This window comes from Mauremys reevesii, linkage group 10 (genome assembly GCF_016161935.1).
Source record: "Mauremys reevesii isolate NIE-2019 linkage group 10, ASM1616193v1, whole genome shotgun sequence".
Taxonomy (NCBI): Eukaryota; Metazoa; Chordata; order Testudines; family Geoemydidae; genus Mauremys; species Mauremys reevesii.
The window spans coordinates 32,287,427-32,312,857 of NC_052632.1; the positions used below are offsets into that span (position 1 = coordinate 32,287,427).

At 43.9% G+C, this 25,431-nt stretch overlaps 1 protein-coding gene and 1 long non-coding RNA gene across 2 annotated transcripts in view; one reads left to right on the forward strand and one right to left on the reverse strand.

Moving 5' to 3' along the window:
* Positions 1–25,431, forward strand: part of TLN2 (talin 2) — a 355,208-nt gene that overhangs the window by 27,859 nt on the left and 301,918 nt on the right. The window lies entirely within an intron of this gene.
* Positions 22,589–24,821, reverse strand: LOC120373182. The gene is made up of 3 exons (XR_005585434.1): positions 24,689–24,821; positions 24,478–24,613; positions 22,589–22,734 (listed from the first exon to the last, which is right to left on the reverse strand). It is a non-coding gene; the product is annotated as an uncharacterized LOC120373182 (long non-coding RNA).

The following is a 25,431-nucleotide window of genomic DNA, read 5'->3' on the forward strand; positions in this document are numbered from 1 at the left end:
GTCTGGATCTGTGTTCCCCAGGGAAAGTTTTGGGGGAACAGGGAGTGTGCTAGACACTGGAATTTCTAGCTGGTGGCAGCGTACCAGATCTAAACTAGGATTTAAGTTTAGAGGAGTCCATGCAGGTCCCCATCTTGTGGATGCTAAAGTTCAAAGTGGGGAATAAACCTATGACACTGCCACTGGAGCTGGAAGCATCAGTTTTGGCAGTTGAACTGTTATGTAAATGGAGATAGTTATGTGAGCTATAAAACTGTCATGCAACATAGTTCTAAAATACACTTGTATACAAAACTGAGAGTTTTCCGTAGTGGGGAAGAACAGTAAGTCTTCCCCTCACGTGTTGTGGATGGCCTGCTTCTACATTATACTCAAACACTGCTTGTACTCTAGTTATTTTGGGACTGCTACTTCCAAAGTGGGCTAAACTAAACAAGAACAAGGCACTCCTTATTCTAGAATAAGAGTGTCCATTGATGGAGTGTATCAGCCAGAACCCTGTGTAGACAAGCCCTAAAGAATAAAATTTTCAGTGGTGCCAAAGACACTTATATGTTTTGGAAAATATTAGCCAGTGATAGCTCAGCTTCAGCTGTGGGAGGTTGGATGGTGGCGTGGTTAGTGTAGAAGTTGAGTGTGGCCTCAAGACTTCTTGACTTCACCTTCAAAGCCCTCCACAATTTAGTCCTATCCTACTATCATGAGGTCAACTCTTGCATTGCCAGTGATGCTAGCCTGTACCCCAACTGGTTTGCTTCTCCCCTAAGTATATTGGTAGTCACTTTGCACACTGTCCTCTACTTCAGTGGTCTCCAAACTTTTTTGATCACGCACCCCTATCAGTAAAAATTTTTTTGAGCATGCACCCCCTGCCGCACCGCAGGGCCGGCTCTACCATTTTTGCTGCCCCAAGCCCAAACTGCTGAAGCAAAACACCAAACAAACAAACAAACAATCCTGAACTGCCAAAGAGGCGCTGCTCTGGTGGCGGCACTCCTGCTGCGCACCCCGAAGGATCCTCATGTGCGTGCGCACCCCACTTTGGAGACCACTGCTCTACTTGTGTCCATCTAGTCAAAACTCATGCAGTCATTGCCTTCATCCTCTGTCTCTGCACAAAACTCCTACTATTACTGCCATAATACCTATAGAAAACTGCTGCATAGGGATTGAGATTACTTCTATTGGTTAACACAGAATCGCATGCACAAAGCTGGTCTGTACTAAAACATCTGTTTATTTTTTTTATATCCCTTCTCCCTCACTAGTGTGTCATCCATCTGTTTCTTTGCCTTTTTAGACGGTAAGTTCTTTAAGGCAGGGCCTGTCATGCATATTTAAAGCCCTAAATGCTTTAAAGTTTCTGAAGGCTGCTACAATATGTATACTCATAACTTAACAGCATAAGAGTCTTAACGTTTTATCTTTCTGTGCTAATTTATGAGCAGACAGTTATCCTAATGATTAGGTGACTTCCTATTAACGTGGCTATTGGTCGAGTTTTTCCTTCTGAGTGGAAACACTATGAATGTGCATTGAAAAGTTAACTGTCCTCCTGTGTTATTTCCTGCTAACTTTTCCAACCAAGAGTCTTTCGGGGAGTTAGGTGGGGAGCTTCACTGCAGGCTCTGCTGTGCGGGTAAACGTTTAGTTAGCGAAACTAGATATGTGGGGAGCGGCGTCTTAATGGAGCAGTCGTGAATAGCAGGAGACCCTTCCATAGCCCAGGTTCTTAGACTTTACCCGAAACATATGCTGCACCTGTTAATCACTCATGCCTCACATAAGCAGCTCTTTGACCAATAGTGATGAACCTTAAAGACTGAAGGGTGAATGAGAGCTTGCAACATGTTGCTTTAAAGAGGAGGAAGCTGCAGCCTGCTTGGCCACTAATGGAAGCATTGTGCACTACACTTGTTAAGTGTGAACCTGAATAAGATGGTGTCTCCATTTAGGACCTGAACAGATTTGTCCATAGCCCATGCAAAGCTTTAAGTTTAGGAAATTCCTCTGTAGACCTTAGCTGATATGAGTGACTTGCTATCATGTTTACTTTGGGAGGGATCTGTTGTTAAGAAGTGTTTCTGTCACCTGTGGTTGCCTTTTGGATAAATACCAAGGTTTGGCCTATATTTGAATGAGTATCTGTAGACCCAGTTTGCGTGGTTGCAGTCTGAGATCTATGAATTTACCCCCATCATTCACCAGTTGAACAGCAGAGAGCTGAATCTATGCTGGTGGAAAGCTGGTGGGTATCACTCTAGAAGGGGGCGGATAGGGACAATATTGTTAGAAACACAAACCCTGGGTCTGCTGCTGGGGCAATTGAACTGGTGCTGCCACTGAACACAGGGCTTGTGGTAGAAGCCCAATCCACAGTTTGGACCTTTGACCTCTCAGTAGTTTTGACTTCAGGTATCGAATGCCATCTCCCAAGAAATAGATTCTGCCCTTCAGTTATTACATACTCTACCATCCAACTGGTCCTACCTCTCTGTGACAGCTGGCTGTAAACTGCCTGCTCATTTCTTAGACTTTTGCCATCTCCCACAGTACTTTTCTTTCTGTCTCTGCTGTATGTTGACCTAAACCTCTCATTTCATGACTCCTCTTGGTTTCCCCCTCCCCGCATTTGTGACTGCTTTCTCCCACCTGGCTCTCTAAACCTCTTCCCCTCCCACTTGGGCTGTCCCTTTGAATCTTGATCCTCAGGTGGCTGTCACCACTGACACCTACTTTGACTCTTAAGGCAGAATCTTTGTCTAAGTTAGCACCATAAATGTAAATAGTGCTTGAGTCACAGTATGTTAACTTAGTCTAAAGAGCCAGTTTCATTTAAATCTTGGATTCCACAGCTGTTGAGAATATGCAGAGCATTAGTTGCAGAACATTATATCAACCATCCTGACATCATCTTGGGAGTCTGAGAATCCAGAGAGATAAAAACCAGGGGAAAGAACAGGTGGATTAAGTTTGTGAAACTAACCTAATTCTTCTTTCACAGGGGTTGACTAGATCATTTACTTGGCCAAGGTCTTAGTATTAATTTACAGCCTTCAAGTTTAGTGTAGCAGCAATCACTAGTCATTCCCTCTAGAGATCAGCTCTTAGGGAGGTGTAGGGGCCTGGGAGCACATCATTGTTGGACTTTCGGGAGTGCAGAGATTGGGAGCCTGAACTTTTAAATAAGCAACTTGAAGTTGCTGCAGGGGCCCATGTCCTGATAACCGAAGGAAAAGATGATCCTCAAACCAGCGGTATCCCAGCCAGAGGGGCTAGCCACACCAACCTCAGTGTTGCCACCAGCCTCAGTTTTAAGTGAATTTAGAAAGTGTTTTTCCCTTTTTATGCCTCACCACCCATACTGAACCAAATGCACTATTCTCCTATGGTTATCGTGGCCACCATACAGACAAGCTTGTCAGTACTTGCTACTCACCCAGGTGCACAGGAGGGGGAGTTGGGCCTTGCAGAGACTGCTGTCCCACTAGGCTGAAACATGTGACACAGGTTATCTGAGCTGGGGAAACCACATGGAATTAAGGAACAAAGGCTGGCTCTCGTCAAGTTAGACAGCATACAGCATCTGTTCCCGCTCCGAGGAGCTGGCGTTGCATTTGTCACTTTAGGTTCCCTTCTCTGAGGATTTTTGCCACCATGGGGGTAAACATAAAATGAAACTGCTTTAAAAGGTAGGTGGAGAAGTGGTGGAGTCATGTTACCCTAACCTGCGATGCAAATGCTAATGAACAAGTAGATTGCTGCCTTAGTCATCAGCTAACTCTATACCGTTGCTGATCTCTTTGGCTTTCACCCTGCTTATGCTAGCTTTTGCCTGGCCCTTGGAAGGAAGGAGTAGTCTCTCATAAACAGAATATGGATGCAGTAGGTCTTGAGTCAAAACTTTGATGTCATAAACTGTGTGGGTGAAAAAAAATAGGTAACCGGCATTGACCTGCCTGTAGTTAAAAAAATTATTTGGTTGTATCAAAGAGATTTAAGCCTACTCCTTTCAGAAAGCAGTCGGCATTCCTGATTACTGTCTGTAACGGTGGGTCCTCAGTATTGTACTTAAGAGTGCACTCTTGATATCTAATGGATGGAGCTGGTGTCACTTGGAGAAAACACCACCTAGCACTTTGGCACTGAAGTTTACCCTTCAGGAAGACCTGCTTGGCTCTGAGTTTGAGACCTGATGATATTTCAGAGTGCTTAAATCTATGCTCCTCGAGAGGAACAAGTTTTATATTAGTTCAAACAGTCAGAGGAAACTAAGCTACACAAACCTGTAAATCTCAAGGTGCATTTGGAGTTATAATGAGGAACAGGTGAATATACAACTTTCAAGTACACCTCTACCCCAATGTAACGCTATCCTTGGGAGCCAAAAAATCTTACCGTGTTATAGGTGAAACGACGTTATATCGAACTTGCTTTGATCTGCTGGAGTGCGCAGCCCCGCCCCCCTGGAGCGCTGCTTTACCACATTATATCCGAATTCATGTTATATCGGGCCACATTATATCGGGGTAGCGGTGTACTTGAGAACTTGCACTAAGATATAAATACATTGAGACCAGCTCATGAACAATTACTGACCACTGGGTAAGTAAACCCAACTGAGATGTGCCACTGGTACCAAAGTTTGATGTGTTCATGCACTTTGCTAAGGCAGATGTTTGCTGAGGTGCTAGCCATGGTCTGATGGTAGCTCACTTTGAAAAGCAGTTTGTAAAACATCAGTTCATACTGAAAGAGGGTGTAAGCTACTAATACACAATGATCTTCAATCTTTTGCGTTCCAGTTGGCTTGCACAAGTGTGTGTGGGATTGGCTTTCCCTGCTCAAAATTTGTAATGTTAAATTAGTCAACAAAGCCTCTATTTGTTTCGAATGAATGCCAACTAAATAAAGTAGGCTGTAATCATTGGGTGCGTGGCATTTATTAGGAGCAAAGGCTTACGAGAAAAATGGAGTGAGGACAAAGCTCCCTATCATTCCAGTGCAATGTAACTTGCAAAACCCCTTCCTAGTTAAGTAGTGGGCTAGGCTCTCCCTGCTCTTGCATAAACCCATGTTGCATAACATTAATGGGTGTGCTGCAAATGTGACTGTTGACAAAGAATTTCAAAGTGACTAACAAACTGCATTAGTGAAAATCCTGTGTGTATTTTGTCGAAGAACTTGCAGAAGCACTTTCAAAGCTTCTTAAGCTTTGGAAAAGCATCTTTTTTTTGTTTTTCTAAACGGAAACACTAAATTTAGTTTATAACAAAACCTGATTTCCTTAAAATTGCTAATATCAGACCACCTTCTGTAAATTGTAAACCCCTGCTTACGTTAAACCTTCAACGATTGCAAAGTAAAGGCAGTTTCCATCCGTCTTTTCTAACAGCAGCTTTACAAACTACCAAGAAGGAAAATGTTTTCTCTAGTCCTGCTCTTCATAGCTAAGGAATAAGCACAGTTTCCCGGAGCTGTTGACATTACTGTTGTATTAAGATGCAAGCAGGAACGTACAGCTGATTGAGTTCACCTTATTATTAATAAAGCACCCACCTTTGATACCACACACGTCTGCTTGCACACAGTATGATTTCTGACAGTGTTGCGTAAACCAAGAGCTTTGTGTTAAAATTTCAGACAGATACACAAGGGAACAGCTTATTCAGTGGAAAGGGTGAAACCAAGGAAACTGATTTTTGAAAGTTAAGGGGATATTGGAGGGAACCAAGCATTAGAATTTCTATTTTGGAAATGGTGCCATCTCCCATCATTAAACTCCCTGTCTGTGCTATCCTTAACCTGAAATGTGCATATAAGGTTTGTCTGGGATGTTTTAGCAGTTAATTTTTTTTAAACCATGACTGTTATGCTCATAAACTCCCTGCTGATGAATCTCCAAAAAAAAACAAAACAGAAGCTACAGAACTTTGAGGGGGTGGAATGATAGGTGCATTTGCTTGGTTGGTGCAGATAGAATGAAATGCAAAATATTCCTCTAGTTTTTGTGATGAACATAAGCTACTATTTTGATAAGTGTATCCTCATGCCGCATTGGTCAGTGTTGACCCCTAAACTAATCCTTAGAATAGAATTAGTTGCTGATGCACAGCAACTACTTTGATCATGCTGACATTGTGATTCACAACTACTTGCTTTTCTTTGATCACACTCAGTTCCATTGTATAGGAAATGGTTGAGGAGTGTGCAGTATGATTACATTACCCTGATGCTACTGCTTATTTCAGTCTTTCAGCTTTCCTCAAATAAGATTTTCTTTGAAAGTTCTTCAAAACTAATATCTGTTTATGCATTTGGATTTTGGAGCACTCAGAAATATCTGCTCTTAAACCAGAAGCATTGCTCCCTGAGCAGAACTTCTCGAAGGGGTCCTTGCAGCATGCTGCTAGAGAGCAACAAATGTGCACAAAACACATTCTCAGAAAGCTGCCAAAAACTTCCAGTACATGGGTGCTGTTCTGGTTCAGTGGCCACCACATGTCACATTAAGCCACCCATTTACTGTGACTAAAGACTAAGGCCACCTGCAAAAAATCTGGTTTGCAATAGAGCCCCCATCCTGCTGCAGATGCACAAATGATTCTCTCTGCCTCATCAGCTTGGCTTAAGTCATGTTGTAGATGAACTTCATATGTTGAGTAACTTCAGAAGTGTTGCTTCCTCAGAGGGTTAGTAGATGCTGGACATTAGCAGAGATCCACCCTGAGTGGGTGGTAACTATTTGGGGAGAGTTAGAGCTGTAGTCTGAGGCCCTGAATTAAAAAAAAAAATCATAAAATTGTTGATCGAGGCTGTATCTCAACCCCCCCTTGCTCAGACAATGTTAAAAGTGGCCTACTAACCCTATCCTGGATCCCCATGAGTCTCAGCTATTTTTAGCATAATGCGAGTAAGTGATGTAGAGCACTTAAAAACTTTAAAACACTTGGAAAGTAGAAAAACCAACTGTTAAATGGTAAGCAGGTCTCAACTACAGTGGAACGACCTCCTCCCACTACAAGACATGAGTCTAAGCCCTGTCAGAGAGACCTCAGGAAGAGCTCTCTGTGTTTAGAAAGACTGTCTCTCTCACCAAAAGAAGTTGGTCGAATAAAAGATAGTACTTCCCCCACTTTGTCTCTCTCATATTCTGGGATGGACATGGCTCCAAAACACTGCATAAGCCCTATCAGTCAATTTTAGGTAATGGACTTGCTAGTTAGCACACTGTTTCTTTATCATAGTAATCATCTTGATTAAACTGTCTTCTACCCAGGCAGAAATAATTTAGGGGTTGAACTATTGTAAGTAATTTGTGCAGAAGACATTGCCTGCACAAGGACTCCAGTTTGTTTGGAGAACTGGAGCTGGTGTAGGTATTGACCGCCACAGTGCCTTTTTTGTTGCCACCCCTAGCGAATAGCAGTTCCCTTGTGCTTTAATGATGTGTGCCCAACATTGTGTGCCTTTTAGGGAGTGCTAACTGCTCTTTGAATCAGATTGCTGCTTGAGCTGAATTTAACACCTGCCAAACAACGCAGGCTTCTGGGGCCAATACTGAGACCCAAGGAAGGCCTTGGCCTTGCTACTCTTTTCATGTGGGGGGGGGGGGAGGAGTTGTGGAGAAATCCATGCAGATGGGTTTTGTGAAATTTGTCTACATGCTAAGAGTTCCCCTCTCTGTGACTAATGTGCAGTGTAGATGAAGCTCTGCTCTCTTCCAGAAAATGAACCGGTGGCTCATCTACATTTTAAATGCTACAGTGGCCCAGGTGCAACTGCTCCGTTATAGCGCTTAAGTGTAGACACTCTGTATGCCAACAGGAGGGGTTCTTGTGTTGGTGTTGGTAATCCACCTCCCTGAGAGGCGGTAGCTAGGTTGATAGAAGAATTCTTTTCACACTCCTGAGCAATGTAGTTAATCCGACCTAATGTTCTAGTGTAGACCAGGCCCAGGTCTTGGTTTGGTAACATGGGGCTTGAAGTAATGACACTTTCTGGCATATGTATGAACATAATTGTGCTATTAACCCGGTTGTGTCAGTAGGAACTCGGCAGTTGACTCAAAAACAGCAGCAGTAACCTTTCTTGTGCATCATCTTACATCTGTCAGGTCCATCAACAAGATGTGCCAGATCTGCCAGAAAGGCTGGAAGAACAAAGGAAGTAATGAGAACTGGTCTAAAAGTTGTGATTAACCCTCCTCTCTTCCTGTTAGTTTTCTCTTCTAGTCTGTTTTCTTTTTCACCCTTATGCAAGGTACTTGTTCTCTGCCTGCTTTGCATCCTCCCTTGGAAGGAAAAAGCTTCCAGATCTTACACCTACAAGCCAGATCAGCCTTCTGTGCTCCGCTACTTCTCCCTTTCTTTGGTTGCTTCCCCCCACTATTTCCAGCAATTATTCCCTATGCCTCCTGAGCTACTTCTATGCTCTGATGACTACAGTATCAAAGAACAGAAACAAGGGTGTGGGGCAGAACAGGACAGATGGCAAGAGTTGCAGGAGAACAAGAGGCAGAAAGTTAGGGATAATTTAGTTGTCATCTAATACGGACGAGGCCTATAGGAGCCGGAAATGTATAAACCTGTATGTTAACAGTTAATAACAGAATAACTAACAAAGTTCTATTGAAGTCTATAGAACTAGCCCCTAAAGGCAGCAAGGAACAATGTATCAGTAGCAACAGTATCTTTAAATTTGGGAACAGTGCCTGAAGCTGAGTGTTCAGTGAAGTTACACTTTGGACAAAGGCTTCCTGCTCTAAAAGTACTTTGTTTTCGGACACTTTATTGATGGAGATTATGAGCCCTGAAACATAGCGTGGCTTTGCCGTGCTGAGTAGCTTCCCTGTTCTCTGACCTTAGTTTTGTAGTTTATAACTTGAAGTACTGTCACTGGTAGCTGGCAAAGATGCCAATTGATTGTTTAAATTTACTCTTGGGTGACTAATGTAGCGGCTGTGGGTTGAGTTGTAAAGCTTATCAGAACTTAGGCCTCTGCTTTGGGCAGAGGTGAAAGCGATGGTTTCAGTACCAGTTAAATAGTCTGGTATCTTTGCATTTAGGCAAGTCAACAGTTGATACACTCAGGCCTGGTCTACACTAGGCACCTTATATCGATTTTAATGGCTTATTAACATATCGGATTAGGACAGTGCACCAGTGACCGCTCTGGACCGCAATCTGAACTCGGATGCAGTGGTCAGGTAAACAGGAAAAGCCCGCGAACTTTTGAATATTTCCTGTTTGCCCAGCGTGGAGCTCCGATCAGCACTGGTGGCGCAGTCCATGTCGAAATCAAATTAAAAGAGCTCCCGCATGGACCATGCGGATGTGATCGCTGTAAGGGCAGGCAAATCCGTTCTATCAGCGAAGATGAAATTCAGAATCCTTTTTAAAAATCTCCAGACAGACGCCATAGCAGGGACTCAGCGCACTGCAGCGAAGCCAAAGAATCAAATGGACGCCATGGACTGGAGGACTGAAGCTATCCCACAGTTCCTGCAGCCTCCGAAAATTATTTGCATTCTTGGCTGAGCTCCAAATGCTTCTAGGGTCAAACACACGGCAATCTACTCACCCACCCCCAATCCTCTGACTCTTTTACATGTCACCCTATCTTTACTGAATGCTGCAGATAGACGCGATAGTGCAGCACTCAACACCAACATCCACAATATGATAGAAATCCATCCTCATCATCAGCATCAGCTGATCGCAAAAGCTGGAAATCCATCCTCATGATCAGCTTCAGCTGATGGGACAAAAGGACTGCATCAGCCTATTGGCCCTAATTTTTCTGGTGGATGGATGGTGCAATATGGCTGGTAACCATCCTCATCATAGCAACAGGGGGCTGAGCTCCATCAGCCCCCACCCTTCATGTGTAAAGAAAAGATTCAGTTGCCCCTGGACTAGCAGTGGGATGCTGGGCTTCTCTCCTACACACTGCTTAATGTCCTGTCTGGACTATCATAGCAGCTGGAGGCTGCCTTCCACTCATTTCTCACTAACAAGTCAGTGTGTCTTATTCCTGCATTCTTTATTAATTCATCACACAAGTGGGGACAATGTAGCCAAGAAAGGCTGGGGGAAGAACGGAATCAACAGGTGGGGTTGTTACAGAAGCACCCCCTGTGAATAGCATACAGATAATTTCTGCAGGCTCTGACACAGAGCAGCTGTGCTCTCTGGTTCTATGATATGGTGGTTCTCTAGCAAACTTGCCTATATTAGGCAGCACTGATTCTATTTTTAGATACCAAAAAGGAGGGATTGACTCAGGAGTCATTGGCTGATCATGACAGCAGCTAATGGTACAAAACGATGGAAGGTGCAATATGGCTAGTAACCAATCTGGCTGATTGGCCAGGGGCACTGGCAGCAAATGGTACAAAAGGACTGGTAGCCATGATCATCCTCAGTTCCAATTTATGGAAGGGTTTGGATGGTGCAATATGGCTAGTAACCATCTCTGCTGTCATGCAAAAGCAAAAACATGCTTCTGTGTAGCGCTGCTGAATCGCCTCTAGTACACATACGGTGAGAGTCACAAACGGCAAAACAAGCTCCATGATTGCCATGCTATGGCATCTGCCAGGGCAATCCAGGGAAATGCTTGTCTGCCGTTGCTTTCCCAGACGAAGGAGTGACTGGCGACATTTACCCAGAACCACCGCGACAATGATTTTTGCCCCATCAGGCACTGGGATCTCAACCCGAAGTTCAACTATGGGATAGCTAGGGAATAGCTACCCACAGTGCAACGCTCCAGAAATCCACGGACCATGGATGCACACCACCGATTTAATGTGTTTAGTGTGGCCGCGCGCACTCGATTTTATAAAATCTGTTTTACAAAACCGGTTTATGCAAATTCGGAATAGTCCCGTAGTGTAGACGTACCCTCAGTATCACTAACTGATATTGCTGCATATTTTTGCAATTGGCAGCATGCATCCCGATTTCAGAATGGCTGATAATTTGTCAATGCAATTAAAGTTCCAGACAATTAGCACTTATTACTGAGGTTAGAAATTGTTTGAGGTTTGTTACTGGAAATGGAGTTCATTCATGGGAATGGTTTTCTACCTAATTTAACCTTCATGTAGCATGTTTTCCTAAGAGCCAGTTAGGTGTTTAATAACTTGATTAGCTGTAATTAGTGTGCAGCATACTTCAATACACCAGGGTATGCAAATAGAGATTAATTTTTGTTCTGTTCAAATTACTTGGAAAAAGGCAGTGTACTAATTAACTTTTCTCAATTTGGTTTATCTAAGCATTGTTTTCTGCATTTCAGCTTCCTGACCCTGGGTATGAGTTCATGGAATGGTTTGCTTTTACATTATCCTTTTTTTTAATATGACGATGCAGCCTTTTAGGGCATCATCAAAAAACAGATCATTAGATATCAATCATTGTAAGGATCCCTCACTAACTACTTCAGCACACCTGGTCCATCTACAGTAGAGGAGGAAAAAAGCCTGTACTCAGATCCTCTTAAGGTAGCTCAAGTAATGCCAGAACTGTCTGAGTGCCCCTTCTTGGAGTTATTTGTTAATGGCCCTCCATTTATTGACTTACTGCTTGTCAAGGGCTGCCCACTGGTGTGCAAACAAGTCATTTAGGGCTGTAAAATGTGACACATCTCTTTTATCTGAGATGTTGTGCATCCAGCTAGGATGTGTAAGCATTTTGGGGCAGTTGTACCTTCTGGCTTTTAGAGTTGGCTGTGGATGCCTGCCTAGCCAGCATGTCCTTCCCATGCTGCATCAGGGAGAAAAATAAGCCGGGGGGCAGAGGCTGCAGCAGAAGATGAGGGTCCCTGTACTAGTCTGTCTTGCTGCCTGCCCCAGGTCTACCCCTGCCACTAATTGCATATAAAATATCATGCTGAGCAAAACGAAAATGAGTGATTAGGGCATTTGCAGCAGTAGTTCAGCTACACTTCACCGCTTAGAGGTGCCAACCCTTCCCTCTCCGTTCCTGCAACTTAGTACTGAAGGCTCAGATATGGAGGAAAGCACAGCTCTGGTGCCTTACGCTCCTGTCCTCCACTCTGAGAAGGAGAGGAAGAGACTAGGGATATTTAGGGTACGTCTGCACTGCAGCTGTGAGGGAGCCTTCCAACCTGAGTAGATAGACTTGCTCTGGCAGTACTCAAGTTATCAAGCTAAAAAATAGCTATGTGGGCATTGCGGCACCTGTGGAAGCTTGGGCTAGCAGCCTGAGCCCAGCCCCCGGGGGCTGGAGGGGTCTGAGCTCAGGTGCCTAGGCTGAGCCTCTTCTGGGGCAGCAGTGTTTTCACTGCTGCTTTTAATGCATTAACTCATAAGAACGGCCATACTGGGTCCGACCAAAGGTCTGTCTAGCCCATTATCCTGTCTTCCAACAGTGGCCAACACAAGATGCTCCAGAGGGAATGAACAGAACAGGTAATCATCAAGTGATCCATTCCCTGTCGTCCATTCTTAGCCTCTGGCAAACAGAGGCTAATAGCCATTGATGGACCTATCCTCCATAAATTTATCTAGTTCTTTTTTGAACTCTGTTATAGTCTTGGCCTTCACAACATCCTCTGGCAAGGAGGAGTTCCACAGGTTAACTCAAGTCTCCCTAGTGCAAATCTGTCTACCTGGGCTGGGAGGCTCACTCCTAGCTGCAGTGTAGACATGCCTGGGCCTGTGGCTTCAGAGTGGAAACTTCCAGCAACCATCCTGCCCCCAGAGTTCCAAGGAAAAGGTCTTTCACCTCTCATCTCAACCACATCAAACAGACCGTAGGCTGAGATCTGTAAGGGCCAGACCAGGCATGGAGTTAAAAAGAGGTAAGGAAGAGTAGCCTTAAGCCATTTCAGCCCAACAGACGTGCCCAGGACATGTGAAGCATTTAGTACTTTGTTAGGGGAGAAATTGGAGCATCTCACCTACCTGAGTTGCAAGCATGTCATCTTCCCGCTCCCTAAGGACTAGGTTTAGGACCAGAAGGTTCAGCCCTTCAGATGCTGAATTGGCAGGATGGTGATGCAAGTCTCATCCACCTATGAAAACTTGAATCCATCTGCCAGTATTGTGTGCCCTTTGGGGTAGGGCCCATCGTTATGTTTGTACAGGGTCTTGAACAGTGGGATCCTGGTGCACGGCAAAGGCTTCTAGGGGCTGTGTTAACGCAAATTATTAATAGCAGTCTCTTCCCTGTCACATCCCCCAGAGGCTTGTTTGACATAACTGTCACAACTCCCAGGGAAAGGCATGATTCTGCTGTGTCAGATTGCTCACCAGAGGCCTCCAGATGAATGACAATTCAAAAGGAAAAAAGTAGGTGAAAGATGAATAGCACATTTGGAAAGACAGTACTTGGTTCAAAGGAGTGAATAATTAGTGCTGCCAATTTACTGGCCTAGGATTATGACTTCAGTGGGTGTATATACTAGTAAACACTTTTAGGATTCCATTACCTCACTGAGTGGCTTACAGCCCTGAAAATGAGCCACTGAAATACTAGTAAAACTGTCATTCTGTGCCCAGGCTGCTGGCTGAGCTTTAGATTCTGGGTTGGGTGGAACAGGAATGATCTAGTGCTTCACAAGCAGTACATCCATTCTTAACAACTTAAACATAAAGATCTTGATGGTTTCCATGGTAGCCGGAAGAGATGAATTTGTAACATTGAGGTGAAGTAAAGGGAATAAAAGAAAACCAGGAAGAACTGTCCTCATTTGTCATAAGCCTCCCTCTTAAATATTCCAAACCAGAGCCTCCTAGTGTGACCCAGGGCCATGTCCAGCCCAGTATATTCCATGGTCGTCAGCCATTCCAAGTCCATGGCTCTGTGCAGCCTATTACGTGGCACAGCCATTGATGCTCTTGTGAGAATCCAGTTGTCTTCTGTAAAGAGCTCTGGAACCCAGCAGGGACCTCCAGCCTGAGCCCAAATGACTAAACAGCCATTTTTAACCCCTCAGCCCGAGCCCTGTGATCCCAAGTCAGCTGACTCGGGCCAGCCGTAGGTTTTTTATCCCAGTGTGGACATATCCATTGTGTTTTTCAACTGTCATGAGTCACCAGCCAACCTCCGAGACACATTCAGCAAACCTGTGCAACAGGAATCCTAGGCTATTGCTCCAATGCGTATTGTTCCTAAGTACTTGTCTGCGTTGTGCTCAAGGGCAAGTTGAAATGCTGAGCTGGGTGGGTTACACTGAACAAGGCACCCAAGTGAAACTCTTCAGGGAATGGCTTGCATGAGATTGCTAAATTATAGAACCCTCACTAAGGTATCTCCAGAACTCAGACTGAATTATGATTAATCTGAGTTCATTGAGTTTTAGAGGCAACAATAGCCAGTGGCAGCTATAACTCATGTGTAATGGTTTTATTATCTGACAAGGTGCTTGTTAATTTGAAATGTAGCAGGAGACCAAAATATTCTCTACTCTTATTAATCTTAAAAAATTGTGAAATGTGACTAAAGTCCTATTGTTTCTTTTGGACAGGCTCTTTTAAGGATATAACTATTTGTATATAACCATCAGCAATTTGACTCGATGTTTTCAAACAATAACTCATTCATGTTCTGTTCACGGGCAGTTTTTCCTCACCCTAACAATAAAACTTTACTTTTCAAAAGCAGCATGGGGGATTGATTGCCAGTTTTTGTTTAAAACTACTGGCAATTGGTCATCCACACCCCAAAGCATGGTTGAAAATCTCAGTCCAACCGTCCTAAAGGGGAAAGCTTAAACTGAGCTTGAGATTTGACCATTTACAAAAGTGCTAATTCTTTGATGCAAAAGATCAATTGTCCACTTCCAAACCTTCCTCTACCCTCAGATGTGCATTATGGATCCAGTGGTAAACCTCCCAGATCTATGTACACTTAAATACTCAATGCCCATAGTGTAATCTTACAGGGGGTACAACTTCCGTTTTGGAGAACAGTGAGGAAAGCAGCCCAGGAAAGCTGGCGATTATATGAATGCTGCTATAGGCACCCGTCTAGCATTAGAACAGTAAATAGTACTAACTTATGCATAGGAAGGTTTGTAGATCCTAAACAGTGGATCACTGGTGATTCCCTGCTGCTTGTGAGGTGAATCAGACCTCAGTCATGTACAGCAGTGGGATTCCATCTTCTAACCACTCCACCAGTGGTGAGCAGGGCTTTGGAGTGGAGCCCGGAGCTGGAGCGCAGAGCATCTCTGGAGCAGTGGAGCTGCAGGTTTTTGCCTGGAGCTGGAGCGGAGCCGGAGCACAGCTCCAAAGCCCTGGTGGTGAGGGTAGGTCAATTACATTTGACAGGGTGACTCAAAGTATTGACAAAACAATGTGATGGTTTTTCTATTAATGCAACTTCTAAGTCAACTATCTCACTTGGGTTGAAATTTAAGTTTAGTTTGGCTAATCAGCTCTTCAGAAGTGCTATAGTGATCTCCTTGTAATGCTAGCTCATGGAAATGACACCCCGTTTCCAAAGGCTCCGAGGCAGAAAATGATGGTCGACCAATAAGCTTCAGAGTTGGTCTGACTAGGTCTTTGCAGCTTTGGAAGTACTTGCTGGTGAGCTCATCAGGAAGTGGAAGGCGCCTGTCTGTTTTGGATTTGCATGTCTGAGCTGCAAAGGGGGAGGCAGAAGAACCCCTATTTGTGTCTCTACACTAAGTAGATTCTTTTCTAGTAGAAGTGCCAGTAGACTGAGCTTCTCAACGTGCATTATAAAACACGAATTTGTCTGTACTGTAGGTCAGATAAACATGCAGTCATGTGATTTATGCTAGTCCTGGTATATAAAAGGCTTGAAATAACCCTGTCCTTCATGACATAGAAGATGACAAGTTTTCGTTGGGTTAATGAGTATCTGGTCTCTCTAAAAGTGCAGCAAAGGGTTGGGTGTAATAAGCTTACTTGGCTGCCCTGCTCAATGCATAGCCCCTCTTTAAATCACACTTGAATTAAAATGTTCACCTGCCTTGATACTCAAATGTTAGCTAGAAAGACCATCTAAATATAGAACAGATGCAGAAATGCATTTGAGCATGAATTAATTATGTGCATGAATGAATGTGTGGGCAGCTGTGACAAAGTGATGACAAAACTCAGAATGTGAGAGTGGGTGGGTTTTTTTTGTTGGCGTGGGGGAGGAACACAAATAGATGTGTGGAACTGGCATACCGGTATATAACTTCATGTCCACACTGACAAAGCATCAGGGCAGGAAAATGTGGTGTGTAGAAGGTGGAAATATTAAACCTCACATTTGTATTTTTCTCTGCTCTTGTCAGTGGGTTAGCCTAGTGATTGAGGTACTTTGTAAAACATCTAACTTCACAGAAAACTAGATGACAGTATGAAAACAATTATATAATGAGTCCATCACTCTGGGCATCTTTTATAAGCCTAACTTCACAGCTCAAGCTTGTGTTCACACTTAGCAATAACATAACAACCCATGAGGTTTTTCAGAGGTCAATTGAGACAATAGCAGTAGAAGGGCAATTTTTCCATCATTGCAGATTATGGCCATGTCCTCAGACTCTGTGCTGTAAACTCAGTTGAATAGGCATGATCCCATAAATCAGTTACCCATGGCATTAAACAATATGCCTGGTAGTGGCTACAGTAAGGGTCCTTATTCCCCAAATGTGCTGCTTTATTTAGTGTTTCCAAAAGGAAACTGGCTGAGGCTTCAGTAGTGTTTGCCCCAGGTGTTGTGGGATTGACAGTATCAGGTAAAGGGTCCAAGACTTCTATTTTGACTATGGGTACTTATTATAAAAAGCACTGTCATCTGTTTGCCAAGGAAATAGGATAAAAATGGATGGTGCTGAAAGTGGAGGAGCTGGGGTTTCTTAAATTGTAAAGAAAAGGTAAATCTAAGGTTCTGATGGTACTCAGATCAGATGTGCTCCTGCTGCATCAGACTAAGGAAAAATTGACTTTAGTACAGTTAATCCCGGTGTCTGCCTAAAAGTATGTATTATATAGAAATGAATTTTCAGATTGGAATGGAAGGCAGTTCCTTAAGTTGAGTCCCTTCTATATTGGGATTTCCAATTCATACTGGAGAAGTCAGTGTTGCTTTATCTGTCTGGCACACAAGCTAAAAGAGGATAATTGTAAATAAAACCAGTCTTAAATCAACCTCTGTCTGACATTGGACAGTGTTAATTGTAACGTTACTTAATGGATGGAGGTTTCTGATGTGCCATAACAGAAGTAATATGTCTTTGTGGAAGCCGGTCTGTCTCTTTCCAGTTGTCCAGGAAATACTTTCGGTATTTGTTTGAAGCAAGCTTCTTAAAAGTTTTGAGTAGGATCAGCTGCTGTTGTAGTGGACTATAAGCATTTTAGCAGGAGAGTAGCACGTTCTGTACTGATCAAAGGGTGATGCTGGCTCTTAAGAACAGTCCCATGACAAAAGAAGCCTATTAACTTTCTAATGGCATCTGAATATAATATTCAAGAACAAAGTCTGACTTAGCTTAATATTTTGTAAATTTGCTATGTGTAAGCTGATTTCTGTCACTGATTGGTTTTAGCCTTATCTAATTGACAGCGTGCAGCGAGGAACATTTCTTCACCCTGGTACCCATTTTTCCCAGTGCTACTCGAAGGTTCTAGGCATTGGTCAACTTGTAGTGAACTATGACAAACTCAACCTTGGCCAAAGCAATGTCCCATTTAACTTGGTGGGAGTTGCCCTCACTTAAATTAGAACTGAATTTTACCTTTAGCCATGGACACTTGAATGGATCACAGGGTGTTATTCAAGGACTGTACCCTTGAGCTGCCAAAGGGAACCAAAATAATGTTGCAGATAATTATTAGTGTTCTTGGCATTTAACCTGTTACATGTTCTAAAAATGTAGTTTTGCTTTCCCCTACACTCCTGATCTTTTATGTCACTGCCTTGCAGTGAAGCCCTGAGCAGAGGCAATTCAAAGCCACAGCATAGCACAAATCCAGAACAGCTGGCTGTGCATCAAATATGTTTCTGTTTAGACAGGGGTATCTGACTAGTCAGATTCTATGGCAATGGTCCTTCATGTCAAACTAGTACTGATACTGATAACTGAATCCTACTGAGAATCCATCTGTGATTATGACAATCTGCACCACTCAGTAGGCTTTGCTCAAAGATTCATTACATGCCTAATTACATGCCCTGGGGGGGAGGGATAGCTCAGTGGTTTGAGCATTGGCCTACTAAACTCAGGGTTGTGAGTTCAATCCTTGTGGGGGCCATTTAGGGGCTGGGGTAAAAGTCTGTCTGGGAAGTGGTCCTTCTTTGAGCAGAAGGTTGGACTAGATGACCTCCTGAGGTCCCTTCCAACCTTGATATTCTATGATTCTATGATACACTTGTACATTTAGAATTCAGTGAATGGGAGGAGCAGACCCCACACTGGTACAGTTCCAGTGAAGGCTTCAATTATCCATAAGCTATAAATGAACCTAATTTTGAGTAACATTTTAGAACACTTTAAAAATTGTGATTACATATTGGTCTCATCTCAAATATAAACCAGCATTATAATAGGAAACCCTATGGTGTTTTTTTATCATTTAAAAAACTTGGTTTCTGGCCTTAACTAATCTACAGAATTTACTAGGTCCAGCCACTGAGCATGAGATTTAACCTTTAAAAATCTACCAACGCCAGGGCTATAATGTATTTTCCTAACAAGGTTCTGACACAGCTTGATCTCATTCACTCAGGCAAGAGTGAACCTTTTTTTAATAAACAGTCAATCATCTTGGGTAGATGGGGCCCTTGCTGTTTGACTTTTAGCATAAAGTATTGTAGTGTTATGTGGGAGCAGTGTAGTCTATTGAAATGAGTTACTAGTGTTGGAAGACTTAAAACCGTACATACTTCTGGTTAGCACTTGACACTAATAGGATTGATGATAATCTATTAAAAAGTTTTACTGTTCTAACCATTTTTCAGACAAGTGCTGTAAGTAGCCTCACTTCTAGTTTGCATTGGCAATGGATTCTAAAATAAGTTCTTGTTCACCTTGATTTAACAAGTAAGTTTTCTCCTAGGAACAGACTTCTGTACTTTCAAGTGATCATGACTATAATTTTAGAAACAGTTACATCTGCACCAAGTATGACTGCTGAAAACCTGTTTCATCTACCAGTCCATGCTGACTCAGATGTTGGACTGCAGAACCACACCACTTGAAATTATAGAAACTGTAGATAGAAAAGGCCAGTTGGGTTGGCTCTTGCCTTCTACTGGTAGAGCATAATAGTGGATTTAATTACACTTCCTAGTGCATTGATGAGTCTCATTTCAAATGTTCTGACCAATGCTACTTCCATTACTTGAATTAAGAGGCGTAGGTTGCGCAGTACAACTCACCACAAGTTTTCCCTAATAGTGGGCTTAACGCTTCCTCTTTTAATGCTTACTGCACCATTCTAACCACTTTCTTCTCATGTATGTGGGGGTGAGGGGGTCTGTTGCTTCTCAGGTATGTGATGTGTTTTGGGATAATGTAGCTTGACATCGCATTGTCCTCCTGTGCTGCTAAATTGCTAAATTATGAATCCATTAGCACAGCTGAATAATAATGCCGGGCTCTTACATAGCACTTTTCGTCCATAGATTCCAAAACACTTGACAAAGAGGTCAGTATCATCCCCCTTTAACGTAAGGGGAAACTGAGGCAAAGGGAGGGAAGCCACTTTCCCAAGGTCAGCTAGTAAAGTGTTGGTAGAGCCAGGAATAGAGCTCAGATCTCCTTTTTTTTTAAGTCACTTATTTCCATACCAACTTTTGGGTGATCGGTTTGTGTTTTGGCAGTAATAGTCTAGTTTGGGCTTTTAAGGTCAGGGGGCTTTTAAGGAACCTGATTTTTTTTTTTTTAATTGTAACAGTGCCCAATTGTGATTGATGCCTGCTGTGAGAAGCACTGCTTACAAATACCAAAGTCACTGGTGGTCATGCTGCATGCTGACTAGATGACTTCTCCAAATTTACTTTCCAACTAGTTTCTGAAAACCTAGGCATTGCTGTGGTCTGTGAACCCTTTGCTGAAAGCTGGGTAACACAAAAAGGTAACAGTTACAAGTTTCCCTGTTCTAGCAGTTGCTTATTGTTGGAAAGAAGTGTATTCAGGATGGCTTCTCTCCTTGTTTGGGCTCTGTGGCATAAAGCTATTTTCTGCATAATCTGGGTGCCTTTTGATTGAATTTGTTACCCAGCAGTTGACTCAACACTTAAGTTCCCTGGCTAAGGTTTTCCAAGTGATGGAGGGCCTCAATGTTTCTAGTGATGGAGGGCCTCAATTTTTCGATGCCCAGCATGAGATGCTTTAAAGAGATCTGACTCATCAACATGGTGATCACCTGCACTCAGAAAATCAGGACCCCTATGAAGTGTTAAGTATCCAAAGACTGAATGGTCACTAGTCATATTAGGGAAAACTTGGTTTCCTATGTGAAAGGTCTCCATTGTGGAAGGCGTCATGTAGTTTCAAGAGTTTAGTCCTGGAAATCTTCATTGCTGCTCTGCAGTCCAGCTGGTCAGTGAGAGATGCTCACAATAACTTTTGACAGTGTGAAAGCACTTGGGCTGGCTGAAAAAAATATTTGACTAAGCTTGCTTCGCTGGCTTCACTTAAATAGCAAGTCAACTGCATAAGTGCTCGCAACAACTTATACTAGACATAATTTCAATGTTTGGCTTGTACAGATCCTATTAAATCCTGAAATTATCATACACCATCTGTCAGGGGTGGTGAAACAATTTTATAGTGGGGGTGCTGAGAGCCACTGAATCAAACTATAAACCCTGTATATAATGGAACCCACTTCAAGCCCAGGGGTGCGGCAGCACCCTCCTCCCCCCACCTCTTTTTCCAGCACCTTTGCCATCTGTTATTCACTTGGGTGACCTTTCACCAGTGAAACACCTTTTTTTAGGGCAACACCCTCATTTAGTTCAGTGTTACACTTCTTATTACAAAATGTATTTTCTTTCTCCTGGTTTACGCTGGTTATTTCTGTAATGTCAGCACTTGCCTCATAAAGCATTTCGTAGTTATCTTGTTTCTTCTTTGAGTAGTGTCCCTATGGGTGTTCCACTGTAGGTGTGCTTGCGTTTCTGCACTGCTGATTGGAGAACTTCGGTAGCATTGTCTGTTGGCCCGCACATGCGTTCTCTCCTAGTGCTGTGCCACAAGGCCAGTGAGTGCACAACACCCCCCCACCCTGTTTTTTCTCAACTGCCCCGGCTAGAGACAGAGCTATTAGCAGTCTGTTAATGACTATTGTCTCAACCTTACTTTTGTAATGTAGAGCTTAGTTTTTAGTACTAGTTATTTTAGTGTCTCTTATTTTCCTAAATAAATAAATAAATAAATAAATAGTTTAAAAAACATTTTTTTTTCTTCCACCCTTTCTTGTTGGGGGCCCTTCTTCCCACCAGGGCATAACCGATTCCCTGGGCTTCAAGAAGTGTCTTTTGTGCAGCCCATGCTATCCCCATTGCAGACATGCATTCACAGTGAATTGGTTGCCTCAGGGAAGGACACATCCCTCAAAAGTGTGCTCTCTGCTAGCAGCTTAGACCTCAGTCTCGCAAGGACAGAAAGCTGAGGCAAAACAATACATAAATGGAAATTGCCCTCAGACCCTCTATGGACCTGTGCCAAGAGTTACCAGACAGACATTGGTCTTCCCCACAGTCCTAAACATCAAGGGCTATGGGGTGAAGAAATCAGCCGCTGACCTCATAAATCAAAAAAGAGAGGGGAAGGCCTCACAGTGAGCCACGAGCTAGCTGTAGACTATTTCTGCATGATATCCTCAGTACCCTCGGTAATGAGACAGACCAAGCCCGGTACCTACAGCTCAAGAAAGTCTACTATGGCGCCTGAACGTCCAGTGTGGGCAAGATTTCTGTCCTCCCCAGCACTGCCAGTGGCATCAAGCTGGTTGACACGACCGAAATTCCAGCAAGCGAGGGACCTCCATATAACAGGTCAGAGTCTTCTCTTCTTGGTACCAGACCTCTGCACCAAATCTTTGTCTGGCATAAGAGTCTTCCCCACTACCCTGCCATGCTCCCTCACTCTCTAGTATGGACTCGGATAGCAAACCAGAGGAGGGGGTATCTTAGTACTCCTCCCAGGCTCCCTACAGTGCCGAATACCAACAGGGCCCCCAGGCATATTCTCATATGGCCCCACTGCCGTCATTCTGGTACAGTCAACCAGGGGTACCCCTACTGGGCTCTATGCCACCTCCACCCCAGTGCTCATACTGGAACTCCATGGCTGCTTACTGGCCCCATACCTCTTGGGCTTCCTACGATAGGGACTGGAAGCGTCTGGACCTCTTTGGGAGGAAGGTATACTCCTTGGCCACGCTTCAGTTTCGAATGGCCAGTTACCAAGTCCTCATGGTGAAATATGACTATGTAAAACTGTTCAAAACTGAACGATTTTATTGAACAGCTGCCTGAGTCTCATCAGGACCAATTTAAGGCCATCATTCAGGAGGGTCAGCTAGTAGTAAAGACAGTGCTACAATCTGCCCTCAATGCAGCTGACATTACAGCCAGCTCCAGCTCCGCAGTGGCGGTGATGCGGTGTGCTTCTTGGCTCTGTTGGGCTTCTCAAAGGAGGTACAGTCAACTGTTGAAACTCTTCTCTTTGAGGACACTAAGCTCGATGCTTCTCTTCACACCTTGAAGGATTCTTGAGCCTTTCCCTTCACTGGGCATGCACATGTCAAGCCAGAACAGAATATTTAGTCCGCAGCTCCAGCATGAGCCATGCACCTCCCAATACCCGGCTCAACACTCCTACATGCCACAGAGGAAGAAGACTAAATTTTCAAGATGTAAACTTCCTGTCCTGCAATCTTCTTTGTCCCAGCCAACCAGGTCCAAACACCAATTTTAACATGTTGGTTGAGGTGGCGATAGACCACTCCCCACAACTGCAACAACCAACCACCACTGTCCACTCAATTGGTTACCATCTGGAAGCATTCCGCAGCACCTGAGAATGCATAACTTCGGACCAATGGGTCTTAAAGATAATTCGCAAAGGGTACTCTATCCATTTTACCTCTGTGCCGCCTCCACAACATCCTTCCCTGTCCCTCTTCAGGGACCCTTCTCATGAGACTTTACTATGACAAGAGGTAGATCATCTCCAGTTGGGAGCCATAGAACCAGTACTTCAACATCTACAAGGCCAAGGGCTCTACTCTTGTTATTTCCTAATACCTAAGATGAAGGGAAGTTGGAGACCCATACTAGATCTCAGAGCTCTCAACAAGTTTGTCAAGGCTCAAAAATTCAGGATGGTCACTCTAGCAACGATCATTCCAGTATTGGAACAGGGAGTCTGGTTTTCAGCCCTCAACTTTCAGGATGCCTACTTTCATATCTCAGTCCTACCGACTCTGAGGTGATTTCTCAGATTGACCGCTGCCAGTATAGGGTGCTCTCCTTCAGGCTATCATCAGCCCTGAGAGAATTTTCCAAGGTTCTCTCAGTGGTGGGTTCCCACTTCACTCCCAAGGGGTCATGATTTACCCTTATGTGGATGATTGCTTCCTCAGAGCCTGGTCTTTTCAAGAGGCTCACTGAGTCGCCAAAGCTGCAGTGCCCATGTTTACAGAACTGAGCCTACAGATCAATGACCAGAAATAAATCCTCACTCTAGTGCAGCACCTGGAGTTGATAGGCTCTGACCTTGAAACTCTATGGACCAAAGCCCTTCTACCTCAGCACAGATCTCTCTCTTGGACTATGCTCACAAAGACAGTTCAAAACAAGCCACAAATATCAGCCAGACATTGCCTATAACTCTTGGGGCATATGGTAACGGGCACACTGGTAATACCGCATACCAGCCTTCACATGTGGTGTCTTCAGATATGGTTCAGCTCAGTTTACAGACCAAACAGGGACAGATTAGACAAATCCCTGTCACTACCCACCAGGGTAAAAATCTACCAAGACTGGTGGAGAGACCCAAGCAACATTTGCAAAGGGATCTCCTCACAAAACCCACTGTCATTGCTTCTCACTACCGATGCATCACGCATAGGCTGCGGTGCACATCTAAATGGACTTATGACACAAGGCAAATGGTCACCCACGGAGCTATCCCTTCACATCAACCTCCTTGAGCTAAGGGCAGTCAGGAATACTTGCACCCACTTCGCCCTGCTGATCAAAGGGTCACACATGAGAGTCCTAACAGACAACATAGCTTGCATGTTTTAAATAAATTGACACGGGGGAGCTCGGTCACCCTCCCTTTGAGTGATCAGATTATGGAATGGTCTCCCACAACATCACACTGTTGGCAGCCTACCTTCCAGGTACACTGAACTTGATAGCAGACCTTTTCAGTCACAAATTCTCACATGACGAGTAGGAACTTGATCCAGTAGTACTTCGCAATCTATTCAGTCTGACCACAGACTTGTTCACCACTTACCTGAACAAGAAATGTTCATGCTATTGTTCCACAGCGGGGATAGGACAACATTCCCTAGATGACGCTCTCCTCCTCCCCTGGGACACGGACTTTTTTCATGCCTTTTTCTCCTTTCCCCACACTATTGAAGGTCCTTCTGAAAATAAAGAGAGATGGAGCACACGTCCCTCTGATGGCTCCTACTTGGCCAAGACAGACCTGGTACCCTTACCTGTAACAGTTTGCGACGTGCCTGCTGATCTCTCTTCCAGTCACTACGTACCTCCTTTCGCAGAACAGAGGATGTACCATACATCCCAACCTGGTGATTCTCCACCTCAAGGCCTGGCTTCTTCTTGTCTCAGACACCTAGAAAGCTCCTGTTTGATGGAAGTTCAAGAGGTATTATTACACAGTAGAAAGTCTTTGACACAAAATACTTACCTACAAAAATGGTCCACGTTTCAGATTTGGTGTATTTCCCAACAAATCTCCCTGACCTCCATGACTCTTCCACACAGCTTAAACTATATGTACTGGTCCTAAAAAGATCAGGCCTGTCTCTAAGCTCTTTGAGTTCATCTAGCCTTCCATCATCTAGTAGAGGGATACTCAGTGCTGTCGCACCCGACTACCAAAAGATTCCTCAAGGGTAGAGTTAACCTATTCCCACAACCTTGGCTTCCTACACCCATCAGGGACTTAAATCTGGTACTGAAAGGACTGAGTAGGTCTCTCTTCGAACCCATGGTCACCGATTTGCTTACGTACCTCTCAATGAAAATGGCCTTCCTGATAGCGATTACTTTGGCCAAAGAATAGGAGAAATAGCGGTTCTGCGGGCACATCCCTTCCTACATGGTATTCTTTTGGGACAAGGTTATACTCAGACCATATTCAAAATTGATTCCTAAGATAGTCTCCCCATTTCACAAGAACCAATTGATTCATTGTTCAACCTTCTCTCCCAAGCTA